This window comes from Schistocerca serialis, chromosome 4 (genome assembly GCF_023864345.2).
Source record: "Schistocerca serialis cubense isolate TAMUIC-IGC-003099 chromosome 4, iqSchSeri2.2, whole genome shotgun sequence".
Lineage (NCBI taxonomy): Eukaryota > Metazoa > Arthropoda > Insecta > Orthoptera > Acrididae > Schistocerca > Schistocerca serialis.
This window is the reverse complement of record NC_064641.1, coordinates 417,135,541-417,160,540: the sequence shown is the minus strand read 5'-3', so window position 1 is coordinate 417,160,540 and position 25,000 is coordinate 417,135,541. Positions and strand designations below refer to the sequence as shown.

Genomic DNA, 25,000 nt, shown 5'->3' with positions numbered 1-25,000 from the left:
GACTTGATGGTCACTTGCTCAATGTGCTCTGTGAAATTCCATCTTTCATCCAGGTACACACCAAGGTATCTATCAGATTTCTTTCTAGAGACTGCCACGTTGTTAATTCGTACAGTAGGATCTCTATTTAACTTGCCTTTTAGCAACATGTACACCGATTTCTGAGGTGGCACCATCAGTTTTGATTGTCCACACCAACTGAGCAGTATGGCAATGGCCTCTCTTGAACGCTCTTCAATTGCCATGCGACTATTACCCTCAACCAGTATCACGAGATCGTCCACGTAGGCAACTACCCCCAACACCGAGGCATCCCTCTGCAAGTTGGTCAGCAGAGGTTCCGTCATGATATCCCAGAATACTGGGCCCAACACAGATCCCTGGGGACAACCCCGGGATATCCACTTAGATACCACAGTGCCAGGGGCAGTTACCCTGGCAAGCCTTCCATCACAGTAAGCCCGCAGACAACCATACAGCGGACCAGGACACCCCATCTCCCAAAGACGGGAGAAGAGCGCTGGCCACCACAGGTTATCGAAGGCTCCTGAGATGTCCACCATGATCCCCAAAACGTATGTCGCCCTGGCAGAGTGGACAGTCCGAGCAACCTCATTGATCGCATCCTGTGTGGAGCGACCCTTTCAGAACCCGAACTGCCGATCACTCATGCCATAAAGCATTCGGTGACTGTACAATCGGTCGACCAGTAACTTTTCAAAGGCCTTGCCCAGAACATCTAGTAAACAGATCGGTCTATATGATTTTGCTAATTGTGGTTCCTTCTCGGTACCCTTCTTCATTATGACCACCTCTGCAATCTTCCATTGAGTTGGATATACACCACGTTCCAGACATGCATTATATATCTTGACAAGCACAGGATCGAGCTGTGGGGCCAGGAACTGCAAGATCTCAGCTGGAATATGATCTGGCCCTGGGGCCTTACGCCTTGCAAATGTATGAAGTGCAGCCACCACCTCCTCAGCAGAGAAGGGGTAAACCGCCACCTCATTAACATACTGCTGCAGCAGTCCCTGGCGTATTCCCCGCTGCTCCTCAGTATCCTCATTGTCTGTATCGTCAGGTAGCAAAGTGTGCAGTAACACACTTGCTGTCTCCTCCCAAGTCGTGGTGTACCTACCTCTGTCCAATCGCAGGGTGGAGAACATGGTCGGAGACATAATTTTCTCCCGGACCAGTTTGTAGGGGACGCCCCAAGGGTCCATCCCCAATTGGTCCTTGACAAATGTTTCCCAGGATAATCTTCTTGTGGTCTGTACCATGTTAATATACCTCTCTTTTAATCTTCTGTATATTCTCAGATGATACTGTCTCTCATCCTGGGCGAAACTCCTTTGATAGTTACGCCGCGCCCGCCGGACAGACCGCTTAAGCGCGGTCAGTTCGGGGGACCATGGAGTAGCCTGCTTCCGAACATATCTCGCGACGCGAGGAACAGTAACAGCAATAGCTGCTTCGATAGAAACCAATAGGTCTCCTACTGCACCGTCCACATCTGCAATTTCCATATCCAGCGCTGGAGGTCGAAACTCCTGCGCCAGCCTATCCCAGTTCGTTTTTGCATAATTGTATCTCTCGACCAAGTCCCCGAGATCTTCTGTGACCTCTGTCTCATAGTTAAAAAATATACAATTGTGATCACTAATCGTGACATTCTCGGAAACACACCACTGGAGCACGTGGGGCGCAGCACCCAGAGTGGCTAATGTTACATCGATGTTTGAGACCGCGCCAGCCCTTCCGGAGAAGGTAGGCGGGTACCCAGGTTGATTCAAAACAATCAAATTCGCTTCCATTATTAAATCTTCCAACTCTGAGCCCCGATCGTCCCGCTCCAGGCTGTGCCACATCGGGGACTTGGCATTTGCATCCATACAGATTATTATTGGCTGGCCTGCTAAGGCCCTTAGTATCCATCTTAGCTGGTCCAAAAAAGTAACAATGCCCTGTCGAAACTGACAGTATACATTTACAATGTATAATATATGTGTTAACATGTTTGTTTGGACCACAGTTATATGTTCATTACAAAACTGAGTCAAAACGGTTAATCTGATGAGCTTGTTTAAGACCACAACCGCACACATGGGGTTCTCACCAGAGAACGCCACCTGCGCGGCCGCCGGAAAGCCAGGGATTCGACCAGCGCAGGAGGCTGGTTCCTGTATCATAATAATGTCCAGCAGTTCTTCTTCCGCCACTTTACGCAGTTCCTGCGTAACCATATGGCTACGCATAGCATTAATTTGCAACATCCTAAATCTCCCCATTACCCAGGGGGATAGAAGACGTGCAGACGACTGGCGGGCCAAGGCTTCGAAAAGTCAATGACATTTCGGCTGTACATTTTGACCATATCCTTAAAGATCTTGTCAAGATCAAATTTGCGACCGCGCCTATCAAAAAGTTTGATGACTAATTCCTGTAATTGTTCCAACTCAGGCGGAATGTTAGCGGCAGACAGCTGAATGCAATCTACATCCTCCAGAACAGGATAAGTGATGTCTTCTCCGTTAGGGTGTCCCTTCCTGACCAGCTGCCTCAGTGCTGTAGTGAGTAACGAAGGCTCCTCCAGCCTTGACAGCTGCACCAACTCCTCCAAATCTTTGTATATATTTTTAGGATCAATTTGTCTATAAATGATCCCTCCACCAGATTTTTCATCTTTGTCTACTTTTACTACACTACTTGTATCTACACTATTTACAATTCCATCTCCGTCACCATTACTGCCTACTTCCACTGCACTACTAGTATATACACTATTTACAATTCCGTCTCTATCACAATTACTGCCACCACCTCCTGTTACCAGGGCAGTGGCGTGTGATGCATCTTCATCCTCCTTTGGACCCATCGTTAATTCCTCTTCTGCGGAGGTCGACGGCTAAGTCGAAAGGCGGTTGACACCCGCCTCCAGATCGTCCACCGTTTGAACTCCAACTTCCACTGTCAGATGGCCAGCTGACCCCGAGAAGCACTCTGGATCAGCGAACGAACCTGTGGAAAGAGCTTTAGATATTAATTTGCCTCTCTCTGCATCTCGCTTAATTTTACTCAGAGATTTTCTTTTAGCAGTCTTAATGGTCGCCATAGTCAGTTCTCTGAATTATTCTGTCCAGAAACATTTTGTAAGTTGGGCAGTCCTTGACTCCCCCACATTTACGCCCTCTCTTACTGCAGGGTATACATATGGATGGGCGATCCTTGCTTTTACAGTCTCTTTTGTCATGTCCAGTCTGCCAACAATGGGCACAGATAACTTCAGTTTCAGTACAGAACTTATTGGTATGGTTCAGATCATGACATTTAGTGCATCTAGATACTGCTAAGTAATCTTTAACATTGAGAGCTGAGTATCCCACATATAGTCTACCTATTCTTGTCAACAGTTTCCACAACTCGGGAGAAACCTCCACCTCATGGTGAACTGTCAGTTTCTACTGAGGACCAACTTTAAACTTCAACTTAAATTGTTCATCGAACTCAACTCGAGTCATTGATACGTCAAAATTCTGGATATATATCGCGTCCAACAAATCATCCGCACTTAGATGAGTTGGAACATCGTACATACACATCAATGGTCGACGTTTCCGCAGAGGTTCACATTTAACTTTCTCCGTTAACTGGGAATTGGAAAGTATCTTATTACTGTCCTCTTGAGTTGCGGTTTCAACTATCAAGACATTTTTGGCCGTTCTGACACTGTTAATTTTAATTTTGTCTCGCTTCGGATTTACGCATTTCTCAAAAACGGACTTCACCACCTGTATGTCAAAAAATAGTTCAAATGGCTCTGAGCACAATGGGACTCAACTGCTGAGGTCATTAGTCCCCTAGGACTTAGAACTAGTTAAACCTAACTAACCTAAGGACATCACAAACATCCATGCCCGAGGCAGGATTCGAACCTGCGACCGTAGCGGTCTTGCGGTTCCAGACTGCAGCGCCTTTAACCGCACAGCCACTTCGGCCGATGTACCCGTATGTCCTCACCAGATTTAGGCTTTATAAACACAGTAGGTACAGTTTTCTGAATACTTTTCTGAATAGTTTCTTTTGCCGTCGGCGCTTTGCCCACAGAGGCAGCTGCGACTGCGGCATAAGTTTTCGCACTGACTGGCTGACTCCTCAGACGTTCATTTTCGCGCTCAAGTTCCATAACCCGTCCCTCTAATTGGGAGTGAGCTATCGCCCAACTCGACACAAAGTCTCTGATATTATTTATGGCATAATTGCCGATCTTACCATTCTTAATACTCGAATCAAGCAACTTTAAAAATCTTGCGTGTCGCTCAGCGACAGACAAGCTCTCTACGATCTCGCATCCAGGCACATCGTCACTCTCTATGTTTTCCGCCATATTTGACATTTAGAGAGTGAAAAAAGGGGAGGCCCGTCTCTTTCCCCGGACCGGCCTCTCTGGCATGGGGGGAGGCTAAATGCAGCTCGCTCACCGGTCCCGCCCCTTGACCAAGAGCTTTCAACAACAGAGCTGCTAGGTTTAGCGCGCCGTGGGAACAGCGCACTAGTCCTCTTCGACTGCTGCATCATCGCAGTTTTCTCCCGCTCCCTTACCGGCCAATGCCACCCGCATTCCGGGAGAGCGGATTCACCCTCCGTCCTCTGCCCCCTACTAGGCCGCGTTTCCACCAAAAGGCTAAGGACCCGGTCCTACTCAGGTGCCGGGCCGGTCCCCCAGACGTTCGGGGGTCTGGACCCATCTAACCTAACCGGGGACGTGTCACTACGCCCCGGCTTGGCGGATCATGCCCCGGAATTCCAGGGGCAAGGCGGGTGACCTTCGCCGACTTGGGCCAGGATCCCGCCGCGACAAATGCAGCCGCCTGAACCGGCGTACAAGATATTCAGTACGCCGTTGCGCCCCTGCCCTTCGGTCGCCCGAAGGCTTAACAGCTGCACCGCGAGAAGGCGGGCAGGGGCACTTGGGAAGGAGAGGCTAAGATGTTCGAGTCGCATCCTTCCCCTGCTGCCTATTACCAACCATGAGCCCACACAAATCGGGGCACATAGCATGAGACAGCCGCAGCTAGTAGATAGGGACAATTTTTTTTTAATTTTTTTTTTCACTGCTGCTACTCTTTGTAATAACCCGCCATCTTTGTACATAAGACGGGTCCTTTCTAGCTAATGGGCAGGTCTCTTAGCCGACACACAGAGCGCTACAACCATGCTTTGTGTGTCGTTGCCCGTGCCCCACCAACGTGGAGGTGGACCACTATGCCCTCTTTCTAAGTATAGATTGCAGCTGTAAATACTTATTACAAAATAAATATACATAGATTTAAATTATAATTCTAAAGTTTAAGTTAATGTAAGTTAAGATATTGTATGAGATTAAGTAATGGTTAAAGATTATGTCTTAAACATGCTGGAGTATATTGATAAAATTTTTGTTTAAGTTAACTATACATACAGTTATTGTTCATTTATCAAGAATGCATACTTTCAATTGAAACAGTCTTAATTTGGTGTTCATATTAATTTGCTTCTATATCACCATTGAAACTTTACCAATTTTATAGGAATATAAAACTTAGGATTAAAGATATCATATGAAGCTCGCTGTTTTACATGCATTTAACACATTAAAACCTTACCTTTCTAGGATGTGATTACATAAAACTTGCCATGGACATAAATATTTACATTAAAATTGTTGTTAATCACTAGCTTAAATTTCGCAAAAACAAGTTAAAAGCTTAAAATATTACTACTACGTCAATTCATAAAACTTACAATTAGTCAGTCTTAAAACTTGCAATTAGTACATCAAATCTGTAGTCTCTATTTGTGCCAAGAGAGCATTACAACTTTACAATTCTTAATATGCACATCGTGTTAGCTCTCATCAGTGCTATCTCCCTCTGTTTCTTCGCTGTCACTGTCGTTCTGGAGTGTCTGTCGTTGCTGTGGCCGGATCTGCGCAGCTTGGCGTTGTCTGTCTCTTCTGTACTCCTCCTTAAGGGCCCTCGAGACTCTGTCTGCCATGTTACTAATTAGCTTCCATTTATCAGGGTCCCGCAGCACTTGCTTCACATCGTCTTGTAGTAGTTGTAATGCCTCACCAGGTTCATGTCTATTGCACTGGAGAACAACATGCTCTGGTGTGCCCACGTTTCCGCATATGCAATTGGCAGCTCTGTCCTGATATATACGATTAAAATACGTTGGGTACGGTCCGTGACCCGTAACGAAGTGCATCATGCCTACGCCTGGGTCAGCTTGTCTCATTTTCAGGCGCTCTTCAATATCAGGAAAAAACTCATATATGCGCCTGCTCTTTTCACTGGTGTCCCACTGCCTTTGCCACTCCAACAGTCTCCATCGCTTTAAGTCGTATCTGGTTGGGACATCCTCGTCCGTTATCTCCTGAACTTTGTGATTCTGTCCTCGTCTCAACCAATACGCTGCTGCTCTGTACCTTATTGTTATATCTATAGGATACGTGCCAAGCACTACACATAGGGCTTCAGTAGATGTTGTTCCAAAAGCGCCAGATAGCCGCAGGAGTACATTCCACTGACCACTTCTGGCGGCTGTCACATATGTCGATAGACGTAAGTGTGCCCATGTGCTAGAGGCAAAACTCACTATCGACTCGTATATTGCATAGTAATATGTCTTAATCATGCTTAGAGGCATCCTATACTCTGCGGTATTTATTCTGGCGAGTTTATGTAGAATAGCTACTGCCTTGTCGGTTGTGAGCTTTATATGCTGCATAAATGATAGTCTTTCGTATAGCTGGACTCCAAGGTATCCAGTCACCTTCTTCCTGGCAATGTTATTATTACCCAATCTTATCACTGGATTCCGCTGTAAGTTTCCTTTCATCAACATATATAACGTCTTTGCTGGGGCTATTGTTAACTTATATTTCTGGCACCAATTGTTCATTTCAAGCAAGGTGTCATTTGCCTTTGTTTCCAATTCAGCTCTTGAGTTCGCCGTGACTAAAACTGTTAGATCGTCAGCATAGCCCATGATCCCTTCTGTATTGACACTTTCTTCCATGAGGCTGAGAAGTGGCTCAATTGTGATATCCCAGAATAGGGGCCCTAGGATAGATCCTTGTGGGCATCCTTTTGTTATCTTTTTGACTACCTTCCTATTACCTTCTTCCCATTGGACGACCCTATCTCGACAGTAATCTTTGAAGCTGTAGTACAGGGTTCCCGGGAGGTGCAGCTCTCTTAGCCGCAAGAACAATCCAGGCCACCACATGTTGTCAAATGCTCCTTGTATATCTATCAATATTGCTACTGCGTATTTCCTGTCAGTATCACTAATAATTCGAAGCACTTGATTGATGGCGTCATCTATTGACTTATTCTTGCGAAAACCATACTGATGCTCACTAAGCCCCTGAAGCTCTCTGTGGGCCTGCAGACGATCACATAAAAGACTTTCTTGAACTTTCGCCAAGGTGTTTAATAAACATATGGGCCTGTATGATCTCGGATTTGTAGGGTCTTTATCTGCTGCCTTTTTTATTATCACCGTATTCGCTGTTTTCCAGGAAGCCGGTATTTTCCCTTCTGATAATGCATCGTTTAGAGCCTTTGTCAAGAAAGGCGTTATCTATACTGCTACTTGGTGTAATGTCTCCGGATATATACTGTCCAGGCCCGGTGCTTTCCGACTTTTCACACTGAGAATTGCCCTTTGTACTTCTTCATTTGCGAAAGGGGGAGTTACTGCTTCTGTCAGATAGACATCATTAAAACGTCGTCGCATATTCGCGTGTTCTGGGTTATCTGACGTCAAGTCATCATCTGGTAAAAGTTTAAAAAGCAGATATTCCGCAGTGCTCCTCCATCCTCTCGTCATGTTCCCATTTTCTTGTTTCAGTGTTGACAGTATGGTGAGTGATTTAATCTTCTCCGTCAATAGCTTATATGGAGTGCCCCAAATATTTTCAGCTAGTTGCGTTTTGACATAATTGTCCCAATGCTGTTTCCTTGCGGCGATTAATTTTTCTTTATATTTTGCCTTCGCATCACGATAGTCAGCCAGTCTGATTTCTTTATCTTGTGCGGTTATCGCCTTTTGATAAAATTTGCGTTTCTTCCTACTATCTTTTCGAAGTAGGGATAATTCATTTGTCCATGGCGTTCGTGTTTTGGGCCTGCAGTTGTGCTTTGGAATGCTTTCTTCCTGTGGCCTCGCTAACAGTTGCGTGAGGACGTGGATTCTGTAGTCCACACTACCACGTTCTGAAGCAAGATCAGCTGATTCTACTATCTGTCTCAGTTTAGGCCAGTTTGCTCTCTTCAGATTGAACTGCTTTCCTTCTCGATTACTTGTCTCTAGAGTGCCATGTAACTCTATCACTATCCCATTATGGTCACTATGTACAAGCCCTGGTCGCACTTCCCACCTATGGCAGTGTGGTAAGGCTTTGTCGTTTACTATGGTTATATCTATCTCGCTCTGTGACCTACCATTGTCGAACGTTGGTGGTTCTCCCTCTTTGTTTAGAACGTATAGGTTGTGCTCAGCGAGGATTTCATTGATGATTCTTCCTCTATCATCTGTAGTGTTTGCATGCCAAACGGTTGACTTTGCGTTAATATCAGCTGCGATGAGCAATTATCCTCCTCTTGCATATTCGGCCACCATCTTAATCCAATCTGCATATGGTTCTATGTTATGGGAATATTGGGCGTACAAGGATGCTATTATCCACGTATCATTTCCTCTTTTCAGTTCTACTGTTGTTGCACGAGTATTACTTAACTGAGTAATTCTAGTAATAGTTATATCTGCTGGTTTTACAACCAATGCTGCCATCGGTGGTGTATCTCCTGTTATCACTCTACTATTACTTGGGATACATATCAGTTTGCCATTTCTTGAATAAGGTTTCTGCAAACATGCTATATCAATTCGTGTCTGCTCCATTGCCTTAGGAAGCTCGTTACTCACAGTGATGCTATTCTTCATATTTAACTGTAATATCCTCAATTTCTTTACATTTCCTTCTCTATTCCTAGTAGATAGGGACATTTACATTTTTTTTTTACATTTATTGTTAACTTACATTGACCCACCATCTAGTTAGCCTAAGTGGGTAGTGATAACTAAACAATTCTACTTTATTACAATTACAGTGATTTACATGCTATGTAATGTTCTAATTAACAATTATATAATTCCTTCTGGCCACTTAGCCGCTCCGGGATACCAGGAGCGTTTCTGTCCCTACCACGAGGAGGTGGGCCGGCTTCTACTATCTAGAAACCACTGCATTTATTTGAATTTATTTTCCATCCCTCCACCACCCTTCAATTATACAATTCTACATGAAAAGAACAAAAAACTACTCTACTACATTTCAACAAAATAAACGCGCTCTTCTGCGCTAAGTAACAACAAATATTTGTACATGCATGGAATTTTTTTTTTTTTTTTTACAAGGTCTCATTTGACTGTTAATGTCTAGGCGGTAGTTTTTGTCAATAGTCGGTTTAATGTTCGGACAAGCGAGAAGGTGGAACACTCACTCAGTACTACCCAAAGGCATCCCACTCATCTATGTTTCCATAGATTGGGGAGCCTTACCTTCTTCGTCCATCTTGCCCTCTTCGCTGTCCGCAATATTTGTTTCTGCTCCATTGAGGCAAGGCGGACAGAGGTCGCCCGTCCACAGTGGCATGGACATCCACATCACTCTGGCAAGCGACCCTCCCTTCCTATGTCTTTTCTTGGTATCATGTCTATGAATAGATGCACATTACTCCTCAGACATGGCTGAGGAGTACAGCTTTTCTCTCTATTAATCTTCGTCGTTTCGCTCAAATATTAATTTTGCAAATTTAGAAACCTGATCGACTAGTTGTTGGAATAAGGTGTATCTTTCTGGGCTTCTAAGTATCTCCATGAGCGGTGTGTTCCGCAATTCCCGTCTTGCCTCGTTGGCAACTGGGTCGAATTCCGGGCATTCCAGAACCATGTGCTCGGGCGTCCCCACAGGGGCGCCACAGACACACTCAGGCGACCGCATACTGCCAATTCTGTGTAAGTATGTAGGATATGGGCCATGCCCGGATAGAAAGTGTACTACTCCGAGTGTTATTGTAAGGTGTCTCATCTTAAGCCGCTCGCGGACACTGGGAAAGAAGTCAAAGACCCTTCTCCCAGTGTCCGAGGACTGCCACTGCTCTTGCCAGATATCTGTAATTTTTTCTCTAACCTGTTTAATATTGTTCATGTGTTCTCCTATGAGTGCTGTTACATTTTCGTATTCCCGTTTTTGGATCCAGTGCATAGCTGCGTGTTGCCTGATCATTAGATCCAGCAGGTGAAGTCCCATTATCACCAACAAAGCGTCCGTTGGTGTGGTGCCAAAGGCACCAACACACCGCATGATTACATTTCGCTGTATTCGTCTGATGACATGTGCCAGTTTCACCCGAGTGAGCCTGTGCGGCCAGTAGATAGGGACAGCGGGAATCTCGTTAATTCATTCATGCGTGTCTCTAATTAGATGACGAGGCATTTGGCTATTTCTAGCCGTCTTTATTCATCGGAAATGAATAACACATATATACACTCCTGGAAATTGAAATAAGAACACCATGAATTCATTGTCCCAGGAACGGGAAACTTTATTGACACATTCCTGGGGTCAGATACATCACATGATCACACTGACAGAGCCACAGGCACATAGACACAGGCAACAGAGCATGCACAATGTCGGCACTAGTACAGTGTATATCCACCTTTCGCAGCAATGCAGGCTGCTATTCTCCCATGGAGATGATCGTAGAGATGCTGGATGTAGTCCTGTGGAATGGCTTGCCATGCCAGTTCCACCTGGCGCCTCAGTGGGACCAGCGTTCGTGCTGGACATGCAGACCGCGTGAGACGACGCTTCATCCAGTCCCAAACATGCTCAATGGGGGACAGATCCGGAGATCTTGCTGGCCAGGGTAGTTGACTTACACCTTCTAGAGCACGTTGGGTGGCACGGGATACATGCGGGCGTGCATTGTCCTGTTGGAACAGCAAGTTCCCTTGCCGGTCTAGGAATGGTAGAACGATGGGTTCGATGACGGTTTGGATGTACCGTGCACTATTCAGTGTCCCCTCGACGATCACCAGTGGTGTACGGCCAGTGTAGGAGATCGCTTCCCACACCATGATGCCGGGTGTTGGCCCTGTGTGCCTCGGTCGTATGCAGTCCTGATTGTGGCGCTCACCTGCACGGCGCCAAACACGCATACGACCATCATTGGCACCAAGGCAGAAGCGACTCCCATCGCTGAAGACGACACGTCTCCATTCGTCCCTCCATTCACGCCTGTCGCGACACCACTTGAGGCGGGCTGCACGATGTTGGGGCGTGAGCGGAAGACGGCCTAACGGTGTGCGGGACCGTAGCCCAGCTTCATGGAGACGGTTGCGAATGGTCCTCGCCGATACCCCAGGAGCAACAGTGTCCCTAATTTGCTGGGAAGTGGCGGTGCGGTCCCCTACGGCACTGCGTAGGATCCTACGGTCTTGGCTTGCATCCATGCGTCGCTGCGGTCCGGTCCCAGGTCGACGGGCACGTGCACCTTCCGCCGACCACTGGCGACAACATCGATGTACTGTGGAGACCTCACGCCCCACGTGTTGAGCAATTCGGCGGTACATCCACCCGGCCTCCCGCATGCCCAATATACGCCCTCGCTCAAAGTCCGTCAACTGCACATACGGTTCACGTCCACGCTGTCGCGGCATGCTACCAGTGTTAAAGACTGCTATGGAGCTCCGTGTGCCACGGCAAACTGGCTGACACTGACGGCGGCGGTGCACAAATGCTGCGCAGCTAGCGCCATTCGACGGCCAACACCGCGGTTCCTGGTGTGTCCGCTGTGCCGTGCATGTGATCATTGCTTGTACAGCCCTCTCGCAGTGTCCGGAGCAAGTATGGTGGGTCTGACACACCAGTGTCAATGTGTTCTTTTTTCCATTTCCAGGAGTGTATTACATAGTCATGGTGTAATAATGTTAGGTCGATGTAATTCGCCAATGTCCACCACCGGGGTGGGGACTTACAGGGCGACACCAAATAATAACTAATGTAAATATATGAGGGAAGAAAACACAAATGGAAAGACAAGAGAAAACTAGAATAAAGACGGGTTATTCCTCCTGTGGATAGGCCTCAGGAGTCAAGGTGAAGAGATAACCAGCAGCCTATCCGACGCCGGCTCGTTCCATCGGGCGTGGCGCCGTCACGTGCTCGAAGATCCGATAGCTCATGTAGCAGCTCTGCAGTACCCTTGTGCTAAGTACTGCCAGTTCTCGGGGTCGAAATCCAAGTGTAGAGAGGTCCTTCGCCGACGCTGGAGACCAAACACCCCTCCAGTTCAATGTTGCGGTGGACACAGTCACCTCCTCGACGTCTCGGTGCAGGTTGGAGATGGCACGCCTGATGGACGGCGTGTCGTAGTAGGCCGCCTTCTGTGAGTGACACCAGTCGAGCCGGAGATGATCTCCGACTACCTGGGCGTCGATCACGCGGGCGATGCCGTCTTTAACCGCCACCACGTCAAGCTTGCGGATTCCCTCAGGTGTTCGGAGGTGGGGCTCCACAGAGACGTTGAAGCCCAGCTGCACGAGTCCACGAGCGACATAGCGCACGATCGCGTCATGTCGTTTAACTCGGGACCCATGCGTCCTGAAGCAAGCCTGTAGTACGTGGTTGGCTGTCTCCACGACTTGGCAGCTCGCGCGGCATCTGGTGTCCGCCTCCCGCCCCCGACTGCGCCTCGCCCTCGTCGGGAAGGCGTTGATGCGGGCACGGAGGGCGTCGATGTAGTTACGCCCAGATAGCAGGCGACTGGTGTCGGCGACACATTGATGTTGCTTCTTGACGGCGGCAGAGGATGACAGCGCCGCACCGTCAAAGGCAACGTGCAGGCGCGTGGCCCACATCTCTCCAACCTGCGTCGACGATTTGAGGAGGTGTCCCTCCCACGTAAGGTGCCGTTCCAGCACCTCAATCTCACGCTGTACCTCGCCTAGGCCTGCACCGTCGAAGGCTGGCCCCATCTTCTTCAAGGCCAGGAGAGTCATAGTTACTCCCGCCGTTTACCCACGCTTGCTTGAATTTCTTCACGTTGACATTCAGAGCACTGGGCAGAAATCACATTGTGTCAACACCCGCTATGGCCATCGCAATGCTTTGTTCTAATTGGACAGTCGGATTCCCCCAGTCCATGCCAGTTCTGAGTTCATCGTTGAATGGCGGCCGAAGAGAATCCGCGCACCCGCGCGAACCCGGAGGGGCACACTAAGCGGACGCGGCCTCGCACCAAGGAAGATCCGTGGGAGGCCAGGGCACGGGACCGAGCTCGGATCCTGCATGCAGGGTGAAGCACCAGGGCGCGAACGCCGTGCAAGTGCACGCATTCTGCATCGCCGGTCAGCACGAGGCCGACCAACCGCGAGAGTAGACCACGCCTGCGCTAAACGCCCGCACTTACCGATACCCCTACGGCACTCACCTCGCCCAGGCCCGGCACATTAGCGATGACCCACTTCCCGACCAAGCCCGAAACGCCCCGATCCTCGGAGCCAATCCTTATCCCGAAGTTACGAATCCAATTTGCCGACTTCCCTTACCTACATTATTCTATCGACTAGAGGCTCTTCACCTTGGAGACCTGCTGCAGATATGGGTACGAACCGGCGCGACACCTCCATGTGGCCCTCTCCCGGCTTTTCAAGGTCCACGGGGAAGATTGGGACACCGCCGCAACTGCGGTGCTCTTCGCTTTCCAAACCCTATCTCCCTGCTAGAGGATTCCAGGGAACTCGAACGCTCATGCAGAAAAGAAAACTCTTCCCCGATCTCCCGACGGCGTCTCCGGGTCCTTTTGGGTTACCCCGACGAGCATCTCTAAAAGAGGGGCCCGACTTGTATCGGTTCCGCTGCCGGGTTCCGGAATAGGAACCGGATTCCCTTTCGCCCAACGGGGGCCAGCACAAAGTGCATCATGCCATGACGGCCCCCATCAACATCGAATTTCTCCTAGGGCTTAGGATCGACTGACTCGTGTGCAACGGCTGTTCACACGAAACCCTTCTCTGCGTCAGCCCTCTAGGGCGTCGCTGGAGTATTTGCTACTACCACCAAGATCTGCACCGACGACGGCTCCAGGCAGGCTCACGCCCAGACCCTTCTGCGCCCACCGCTGCGACCCTCCTACTCGTCAGGGCTCCGCGGCCGGCCGCAAGGACCGGCCATGACTGCCAGACTGACGGCCGAATATAGGCACGACGCTTCAGCGCCATCCATTTTCAGGGCTAGTTGCTTCGGCAGGTGAGTTGTTACACACTACTTAGCGGATTCCGACTTCCATGGCCACCATCCTGCTGTCTTAAGCAACCAACGCCTTTCATGGTTTCCCATGAGCGTCGATTCGGGCGCCTTAACTCGGCGTTTGGTTCATCCCACAGCGCCAGTTCTGCTTACCACAAGTGGCCCACTTGGCACTCCGATCCGAGTCGTTTGCTCGCGGCTTCAGCATATCAAGCAAGCCGGAGATATCACCCATGTAAAGTTTGAGAATAGGTTGAGGTCGTTTCGGCCCCAAGGCCTCTAATCATTCGCTTTATCGGATGAGCCTCGTACGAGCATCAGCTATCCTGAGGGAAACTTCGGAGGGAACCAGCTACTAGATGGTTCGATTAGTCTTTCGCCCCTATACCCAGCTCCGACGATCGATTTGCACGTCAGAATCGCTACGGACCTCGATCAGGGTTTCTCCTGGCTTCGTCCTGCCCAGGCATAGTTCACCATCTTTCGGGTCCCAACGTGTACGCTCTAGGTGCGTCTCACCTCGCAATGAGGACGAGACGCCCAGGGAGTGAGGAAACCGAAGCCCCGTGAGGGCGGGGAAGCCCCATCCTCCCTCGGCCTGCGCAAGACGAGACCTTCACTTTCATTACGCCTTTAGGTTTCGTACAGCCCAATGACTCGCGCACATGTTAGACTCCTTGGTCCGTGTTTCAAGACGGGTCGTGAAATTGTCCAAAGCTGGATCGCCGCTGACGGGAGCGATTATTCCGCCCAAGAGCATCCCGAGCCAACAGCGGCGCGGGTCCGGGGCCGGGCCAGGTAAGTCCGTCATCCGGTAAGAACCGCGCGCGCTTGCCTGGAGCCTGAGCGCCCTAAGGGCGAATCGACTCCTCTAGATATACCGCCGGGCAGCCAGCGAGGACACCGGGGCTCTGCCCAACAGACGGCAACCGCCGAGGCCCGCAGAAGGACAGGCTGCGCACCCGGGCCGTAGGCCGGCATCCAGCGGGTCGCGACGTCCTACTAGGGGAGGAGTGCGGCCCACCGCACACCGGAACGGCCCCACCCCGCGGCGAGTGGAAAGGCAAACGGACATGACCCCGCCGCGGATTGCTCCGCGCGGGCGGCCGGCCCCATCCTCCGAGGGCGGAGGCCAGTGGCCAGATGGGCGTGAATCTCACCCGTTCCACCATTTGGACTTCTCACGTTTATCCCAGAACGGTTTCACATACTTTTCAACTCTCTCTTCAAAGTTGTTTTCAACATTCCCTCACGGTACTTGTTCGCTATCGGTCTCGTGGTCATATTTAGTCACAGATGGAGTTTACCACCCACTTGGAGCTGCACTTTCAAGCAACCCGACTCGAAGGAGAGGTCCTGCCGACACTCGCACCGGCCGCTACGGGCCTGGCACCCTCTACGGGCTGTGGCCTCATTCAAGTTGGACTTGGGCTCAGAGCGAGGCGTCGGGGTAGTGGACCCTCCCAAACACCACATGCCACGACAGGCGGCAGCCTGCGGTGTTCGGTGCTGGACTCTTCTCAGTTCGCTCGCCGCTACTGGCGGAATCCTTGTTAGTTTCTTTTCCTCCGCTTAGTAATATGCTTAAATTCTGGGGGTAGTCTCGCCTGCTCTGAGGTCGTTGTACGAGGTGTCGCACGCCACACCGCCAGCTGGCTGTGCACGCTACCGAGAAAGTACCGGTAAGCGAACCGCCAGGCGACGGGCTCGCATCGCACGTTTAAGGGGACGCGGCCGGCCCCACAGGCGGCCACGACACTCCCATGTCTCCGAAGCGGGGCAAACGCCGTGCATTTCAGTATACGTAGCCGACCCTCAACCAGACGTGGCCTGGGAAGTGAATCCATGGACCGCAATGTGCGTTCGAAACGTCGATGTTCATGTGTCCTACAGTTCACATGTCGACGCGCAATTTGCTGCGTTCTTCATCGACCCACGAGCTGAGTGATCCACCGTCCTGGGTGATTTTTTCTTTATTTCCACGGTCTCTTTCAAGACAGTTGCATAGGCGGGACTGAGGCGTTTGAGGGCCCCTGTTCCAGCGTTCTGTGTCCAACGGCCTCACGGCCGATGGGCGTCGTACGGCTCCACACCGGAGCGGACAGTCACTCGGGCGAAAGTCATTCAAAACCGGCGCGAGGCGCCAGGTGCCGCAGGCCAGCCGCTCCTGAGCTTCAGCGCTCTTACCACACAACCTTTCCGTTAGTTTTGAGAAGCACGCGTGGTTCCGCACGCGGCGCACGGCTACTGCGAGCCGTACAGGTAGCGTGTTGCGTGACACGACACGCACATCGAAAGACATGCAATCTAGTCGGTAATGATCCTTCCGCACGTTCACCTATGGAAACCTTGTTAAGACTTTTACTTCCTCTAAATGATCAAGTTTGGTCATCTTTCCGGTAGCATCGGCAACGACAGAGTCAATGCCGCGTACCAGTCCGAAGACCTCACTAAATCATTCAATCGGTAGTAGCGACGGGCGGTGTGTACAAAGGGCATGGACGTAATCAACGCGATCTTATGACTCGCGCTTACTGGGAATTCCTCGTTCATGGGGAACAATTGCAAGCCCCAATCCCTAGCACGAAGGAGGTTCAGCGGGTTACCCCCACCCCTTTCGGCCTAGGAAGACACGCTGATTCCTTCAGTGTAGCGCGCGTGCGGCCCAGAACATCTAAGGACATCACAGACCTGTTATTGCTCAATCTCATGCGGCTAGAAGCCGCCTGTCACTCTAAGAAGAAAAGTAATCGCTGACAGCACGAAGGATGTCACGCAACTAGTTAGCAGGCTAGAGTCTCGTTCGTTATCGGAATTAACCAGACAAATCGCTCCACCAACTAATTGAGTCAATTGATGTTTCAAAGTACTGCACTGAAAAGGTGTTTGAATGTTGTGCAGGTGTGGTTAAATTTAGTGGAGCTAAACTTCTTACTGTTGTTATTTATAGATCCCCAGACTCCGATTTCACAACATTTTTGCTAAAGCTAGAGGAGGTTCTTGATTCACTTTATAGGAAATACAAAAAGTTAGTTATATGTGGTGACTTCAATATTAATTGTATAAGTGATTGTGCAAGGAAAAGGATGCTGGTAGACCTCCTTAATTCATATAATCTTATGCAAACCGTATTCTTTCCAACTAGAGTGCAAGGGAACAGTAGAACAACCATAGACAATATTTTTGTTCATTCGTCATTATTAGAAGGGCATTCTGTTAGCAAAAAAGTGAATGGCCTTTCAGATCATGATGCACAAATTTTAAGTCTAAAAGATTTTTGTGCTTCAACACATGTTAAATATAGTTACCAACTTTTTAGGAAAGCTGATCCAGTTGCTGTACAGACTTTTGTAAACCTTATCAAGGAACAAGATTGGCAAGATGTTTATAGTGCTGATACAGTAGACGATAAATATAATGCTTTCCTCAAGACTTTTCTCGTGCTCTTTGAAAGTTGCTTTCCGTTAGAACGTTTAAAACAGGGTACTAGCACAAACAGGCAGCCTGGGTGGCTGACTAAAGGGATAAGAATATCTTGTAGAACAAAGTGGCAATTATATCAAAACGTTAGAAACAGTCAAAATCTAAATGCAGCAGCCCATTACAAACAGTATTGTAAGGTGCTTAAAAAAGTTATTAGGAAGGCAAAAAGTATGTGGTATGCAGATAGAATAGCTAAGTCTCAGGATAAAATTAAAACCATATGGTCAGTCGTAAAGGAAGTGGCTGGTCTGCAGAGACAGGTCGAGGATATAGAATCAGTGCGTAGTGGGGATGTCCGTGTTGCTGATAAGTCGCATATATGTACAGTACTTAATAATCACTTTCTGAATATAGCAGGTGAACTAAATAGAAACCTAGTCCCAACAGGGAATCATATAGCGCTCTTAGAAAAAAGTGTTCCGAGACTGTTACCTGAAATGCTCCTCCACGATACTGACAAGAGGGAGATTGAGTTAATAATTAAATCACTAAAGACCAAGAACTCTAATGGATATGACGGGGTATCTAGCAGAATACTGAAGTATTGTTCCACGTATATTAGCTCAGTACTTAGCCATATCTGTAACTTTTCCTTTAGCAGTGGTCGGTTTCCTGACCGATTAAAGTACTCGGTAGTGAAGCCACTTTATAAAAAGGGAGACAGGGATAATGTTGACAATTATAGACCTATTTCTATGCCATCGGTGTTTGCTAAAGTTATCGAGAGGCTTGTATATACAAGGTTACTGCAGCATTTAAATTCACATAATTTGCTGTCAAATGTACAGTTTGGTTTTAGAAATGGCTTAACAACTGAAAATGCTATATTCTCTTTTCTCTGTGAGGTTTTGGACGGATTAAATAAAAGGTTGAGAACGTTAGGTGTTTTCTTTGATTTAACGAAGGCTTTTGACTGTGTTGACCACAAAATATTACTGCAGAAGTTGGAACATTATGGAGTAAGGGGAGTAGCTTACAATTGGTTCGCCTCCTACTTTAAGAACAGAAAGCAGAAGGTAATCCTCCGCAATATTGAGAGTGGTAATGATGTTCAGTCCCAATGGGGCACTGTTAAATGGGGCGTTCCCCAAGGGTCGGTGCTGGGGCCACTGCTGTTCCTTATTTATGTAAATGATATGCCTTCTAGTATTACAGGTGATTCAAAAATATTTCTGTTTGCTGATGACACCACCTTGGTAGTGAAGGATCTTGTGTGTAATATTGAAACATTATCAAATAATGTAGTTCATGAAGTAAGTTCGTGGCTTGTGGAAAATAATTTGAAGCTAAATCACAGTAAGACTCAGTTTTTACAGTTTCTAACCCACAATTCAACAAGAACTGACATTTTAATCAGACAGAATGGGCATGTTATAAGCGAGACGGAACAGTTCAAGTTCCTAGGCGTACGGATAGATAGTAAGCTGTTGTGGAAAGCCCATGTTCAGGATCTTGTTCAGAAACTAAATGCCGCTTTATTTACCATTAGAACAGTATCTGAAATAAGTGACATTTCAACACGAAAAGTAGTATACTTCGCATATTTTCATACGCTTATGTCATATGGTATTATTTTTTGGGGTAATTCTTCTGATTCAAAAAGGGTATTTTTGGCTCAAAAACGGGCTGTTCGAGCTATGTATGGTGTAAGTTCGAAAACCTCTTGTCGACCACTATTCAATAGTCTGGGAATTTTGACATTGCCCTCACAGTATGTATTTTCTTTAATGTCGTTTGTTGTTAGCAATATTAGCTTATTCCCAAGAGTTAGCAGCTTTCACTCAGTTAATACTAGGCAGAAATCAAATCTGCATGTGGAATGCACTTCCTTGACTCTTGTGCAGAAAGGAGTGCAGTATTCTGCTGCATCCATTTTCAATAAGCTACCACAAGAACTCAAAAATCTTAGCAGTAGCCCTAACACTTTTAAGTCTAAACTGAAGAGTTTCCTCATGGCTCACTCCTTCTATTCTGTCGAGGAGCTCCTGGAAGAGATAAAAAATTAAGCAAATTCCAGTGTTACATTCTTGATTTTCTTTATTTAAACTAACGACTTGTTTCATTTTATCTGTTTCTACAATCGTGTTATAATTTCATGTATTGACTCGTTCCATGACCATGGAGACTTCTCCTAAATGTGGTCCCACGGAACAATAAATAAATAAATAAAATAAAAAAAAAAAGAACGGCCATGCACCACCACCCACCGAATCAAGAAAGAGCTATCAATCTGTCAATCCTTCCGGTGTCCGGGCCTGGTGAGGTTTCCCGTGTTGAGTCAAATTAAGCCGCAGGCTCCACTCCTGGTGGTGCCCTTCCGTCAATTCCTTTAAGTTTCAGCTTTGCAACCATACTTCCCCCGGAACCCAAAAGCTTTGGTTTCCCGGAGGCTGCCCGCCGAGTCATCGGAGGAACTGCGGCGGATCGCTGGCTGGCATCGTTTATGGTTAGAACTAGGGCGGTATCTGATCGCCTTCGAACCTCTAACTTTCGTTCTTGATTAATGAAAACATACTTGGCAAATGCTTTCGCTTCTGTTCGTCTTGCGACGACCGAAGAATTTCACCTCTAACGTCGCAATTCGAATGCCCCCACCTGTCCCTGTTAATCATTACCTCGGGTTCTGAAAACCAACAAAATAGAACCGAGGTCCTATTCCATTATTCCATGCACACAGTATTCAGGCGGGCTTGCCTGCTTTAAGCACTCTAATTTGTTCAAAGCAAACGTGCCGGCCCACCGAGACACTCAATAAAGAGCATCCTGGTAGGATTTCAACGGGGTCCGCCTTGGAACGCACGAGCACACACGAGGCAGTCGCACGCCTTCAGCTCGCCCCACCGGCAGGACGTCCCACGATACATGCCAGTTAAACACCGACGGGCGGTGAACCAACAGCGTGGGACACAAATCCCACTACGAGCTTTTTAACGGCAACAACTTTAATATACGCTATTGGAGCTGGAATTACCGCGGCTGCTGGCACCAGACTTGCCCTCCAATAGATACTCGTTAAAGGATTTAACGTGTACTCATTCCGATTACGGGGCCTCGGATGAGTCGCGTATCGTTATTTTTCGTCACTACCTCCCCATGCCGGGAGTGGGTAATTTGCGCACCTGCTGCCTTCCTTGGATGTGGTAGCCGTTTCTGAGGCTCCCTCTCCGGAATCGAACCCTGATTCCCCGTTACCCGTTACAACCATGGTAGGCGCAGAACCTACCATCGACAGTTGATAAGGCAGACATTCGAAACATGCGTCGCCGGTACGAGAACCATGCGATCAGCCCAAAGTTATTCAGAGTCACCAAGGCAAATGGACCGGACGAGCCGTCCGATTGGTTTTGATCAAATAAAAGCGTCCCTTCCATCTCTGGTCGGGACTCTGTTTCTTTTGTTTTTTTTAAATCATTATTTCCAAAAGCTTATTAATCATACAATGTAGCCCACTACCTTATGTGATTAGTGGGCCGTAATACATCTACATTTATTCATTTTATTGCAGCTATTCTACATATGATTTAGTAACTAGTTAATAAGAGCACTATATGGGAACTACAATAGGCATAGTAAAGTATTATTAAGTACAAAGTGGTAACCTAACTTACTATGGACTAGTCACTAAAGCCTGCAGCGTTACAAATGTGTCAGCTGAAAATATAAACCTACTATAAGGCCTTGCTCATTGAGCTAACCCCAATGAGCGTGCCCCTGACACTGGGCAGGCCATGGTGTTAGTCGCTGCAGGTTCCTATAAATAAAGTCTATAAACTAGGTCCTACAACTAAACTTATCCTAAGGCCGAGATAGGGTGCGTTGTCTAATTCGGTGTATAAATGCACCCCACTCCCCCTAATCCCGAAGTGCGGCGGATTCTAGACTGAAGAAGTCGGCCTTTCCGCGCTCAGGCGGTTTGGGAATAGGGTACTAGACTTCATCGGTATGTAAAGGGTCTTTGTAAGGTGCTAGTTCGGTTCTCGCAGGTAGTCCCTTAAGACTTTCCGTGATACCGCGTTAGCCAGTTCGTTGATAATCTGAAAAGTGTCGCGTTGTCTCAACAGTCTGAATGTGTCATTGTGGGGTAGTTGGTCTCGTAACACAGAGGCCACATCATTGAAAAGGGGGCACTCGGAGACTACATGGTCAGGAGTACCCTCCAGAACACCACAGTCACACACGGGTGTCGCCTTTTTCCCAAATCGACATAAGTATGTCGGATAGGTTCCATGGCCAGTGAGAAGATGAATCAGTCCCCTAGTTGGTTCGAAATATGTCATTCCCATTCTTTCCCTGACATCTGGTAAGAAGTCAAAGATTCTGCGCCCTGTTTCTTCGCTTTCCCATGAATGTTGCCGCAGCTGATCCCCTCTTAACCTGATCTCAACTTTATTTTCAACCCTACTCCCTAGAATTTCTTCTATTTCATCCAAGTTCCCCTTTTTTGCCCAGTACCAAGCGGCCTGCTCTCGAATTTTAATATCTAAGGGGCAGAGTCCCATTATGACTAATAGGGCTCCTCCCGGCGTGGTCCTGTAAGCCACCATTGATCTCATAATCATGTTTCTCTGTACTCTTCTCACTGTCACGGCGGGCACCACCCTCGTGAGCCAGTGTGCCCAGACTCTAGAACCGTAACCCACTGTGGAGGTGAGTATGCTATTATTATATAGTTTTATAACATGTGGTGGGAGGTGGAAACGTTTATGTCCAATGGAGATGAGGTTGTTGAGTACTTGTAAGGCTCTTTGTGTTACGGTTTCAATGTGTCTGCCAAATGACCACCTCTCAACAATGATGATGCCCAGGTATCGAGTCTCATGTCGCCTGAGAACTGGTGAGCCCTCTATCCTAACTGTTGGATTTCTGACTAGTTGTCCCTTTAGAAGGAGGTATGTTGACTTAGTTGGTGAAATTGTCATCTTAGTTTTCCGGCACCAAAGTTGTAGTGTTCCTATTGCATGTTCTATTTTAGGCTCTATGTCTTCTCGGCTTCGGCCGCCAACCAATAGGAGGAGGTCATCGGCGTAGGCTATCACCTCTAGCACATCATCACTTTGCTGTAGTTTGTCTAATAGAGGTTCCATGTGGATGTCCCAGAACAGGGGACCTAGTACGGAGCCCTGGGGACATCCCTTAGTGATTATTTTTCTTACCCTTGTGCTAGGGGATGATAGCCAGACCTCCCGATCCTCACAATAGCTCCTCAAACACCCATATAGCGGCCATGGACACTCCTTCTCCCGCAAGCAGGAGAAGAGCGAAGGCCACCACAGGTTGTCGAAGGCGCCACTTATGTCCACCATGATGCCAACAACGTATTTGTACGGGGTAGAGCCACAGACGTCAGCCGCCAGGGCGATTGCATCAGATGCTGATCGCCCAGGCCTGAAGCCAAATTGTCTGCTGCTCATCCCGCACAGCACTCGGTGCACAGCCAGTCCGTCAGCCAGCAGTCTCTCCAGAACCTTCCCAAGCAGATCAAGCAGGCAGATTGGGCGGTAGGATTTTGTTTCTGCTGGGTCCTTGTCAGCTCCTTTCTTGATAATCACTACATTTGCCCTCTTCCAAATTCGAGGGAACTTTTTTTGCCTAAGACATTCGTTATAAAGATGAGTTAGAGGGGCGACTATCTGGGGAGCCAGAAATTGCACCACCTCCGCAACAATGCCATCTGGCCCGGGAGCTTTCCCTATCTTCAGGGATTTTATATGGGCAGCTACCTCCTCTTCAGAGAAAGGGTAGACTGCCGTATTGTTTCCATATTCATTGCTGTTATAGTTCTCCCGCAGCTGCTGTTGTTCGTCTGTTTCTCCATCTGCTGTGTCATAAGGCAGCAGGGACTGGAGAAGGACCTCAGCAGTTTCCTGCCAAGACTCCGTCATCCCATCCCCACGCCTGACGGTTGAGAGCTCCATTGGAGAGCGGATTTTTTCCCGGACAAGCTTGTAGAGAACTCCCCAAGGGTCTAAAGCAAGTTGGTTTAGAACAAAGTTTTCCCAACTTTCAGATCTTACCTCACGTAGGTGTCTGTGGAAGTTTTCTTTCGCTTCCCGGTATAGTTGCAGCCGTCTTTGTCTTTCTAGCCAGACGACACTGCGCTGGTAGTGACTCCTGAGCCTTCTGACAGACCGGCGCATCTCCTCTAGTTCAGCTGACCATGGTGACAGAGAGGCCGCTATGGCCTTCCTCCTAGTAGGTACAGCAGCCTTCACCGCTCGAGTTATTGTCGTCATCAGTTCCTCAGCTCTGTTGTCTATGTCATAGTCCAAGTGTCCGTCACCTTCTGGTAGTGCAGGAATGTCGCACTCCCTAGCCAGTTTCTCCCAGTCGGCTCTTTTGTAATTATATTGCACCTTCCACCCCATGGTCCAGCAGCTCTCCCTGTCTCCCACACTGAAAGTAATGAGATTGTGGTCACTAGTGGTGGCGTTCTCTACCACTTCCCACTGCTGAATTAGGTGTGCCGCATTAGGCGTAGCCAAGGTCACATCAATGTTTGTGCCTTGGCCACCTCCCACCACATATGTCAGAGGGTTTCCAGGCTTATTTGCCACCACTAGCTACAAGGCCATGATGGCCTCTTCTGCCTTCTCACCGTTTGGGTCCCTTGTGCCACTGTACCATAGGGGGGATTTAGCATTTATGTCGGCAGTTATAATTACTTTTCGCCCCCGCAACGCCGTGATAACTGTGGTAAGGTGTGTCAGGTGTCTTTCGGTGTCATCACCATACTGAAAGTACATATTGATAAGGATAATGTTACCAGATGGAGATTACAACTCCACGACGTTGCAGTGGCTGGTTGTGAATTGTGTCAAAACTATGGCTCTTAGGATTTTGTTAGTGATAATTATTGCCGATCTTGGGTCTTCTCCTCTGCTTATAACTTGCCATGTCGCGGCTGTAAAAACTAATTTCCCATTTAGGGAGTACGGCTCTTGCAGACAGATCAAATCCAGCTCCTGCATCACAAGTCTGCTGTTGTGGGCGTTAAGTTGTCCAATGGTGATTTTTGTCATTAGTTCTTGTGGAAAGTATGTGTGGATTCTGTCATTTGGCCAAGTCTTGTTCCAGTCAAATGTGATACGTCCATTTGCTAAAACTGCTTGTTCATATATATCGTTCAAGTCAAACTTTTCGCCACGT

The 25,000-nt window shown here is 48.1% G+C and overlaps 1 long non-coding RNA gene and 1 pseudogene across 1 annotated transcript in view; one reads left to right on the top strand and one right to left on the bottom strand.

Annotated features, from left to right (window-relative positions):
• The window catches only part of LOC126474987 (uncharacterized), a 234,542-nt gene that overhangs the window by 170,595 nt on the left and 38,947 nt on the right, over positions 1–25,000 (top strand). The gene's annotated exons all lie outside the window — the stretch shown is intronic.
• Positions 16,181–16,335, bottom strand: LOC126476492 (5.8S ribosomal RNA; annotated as a pseudogene).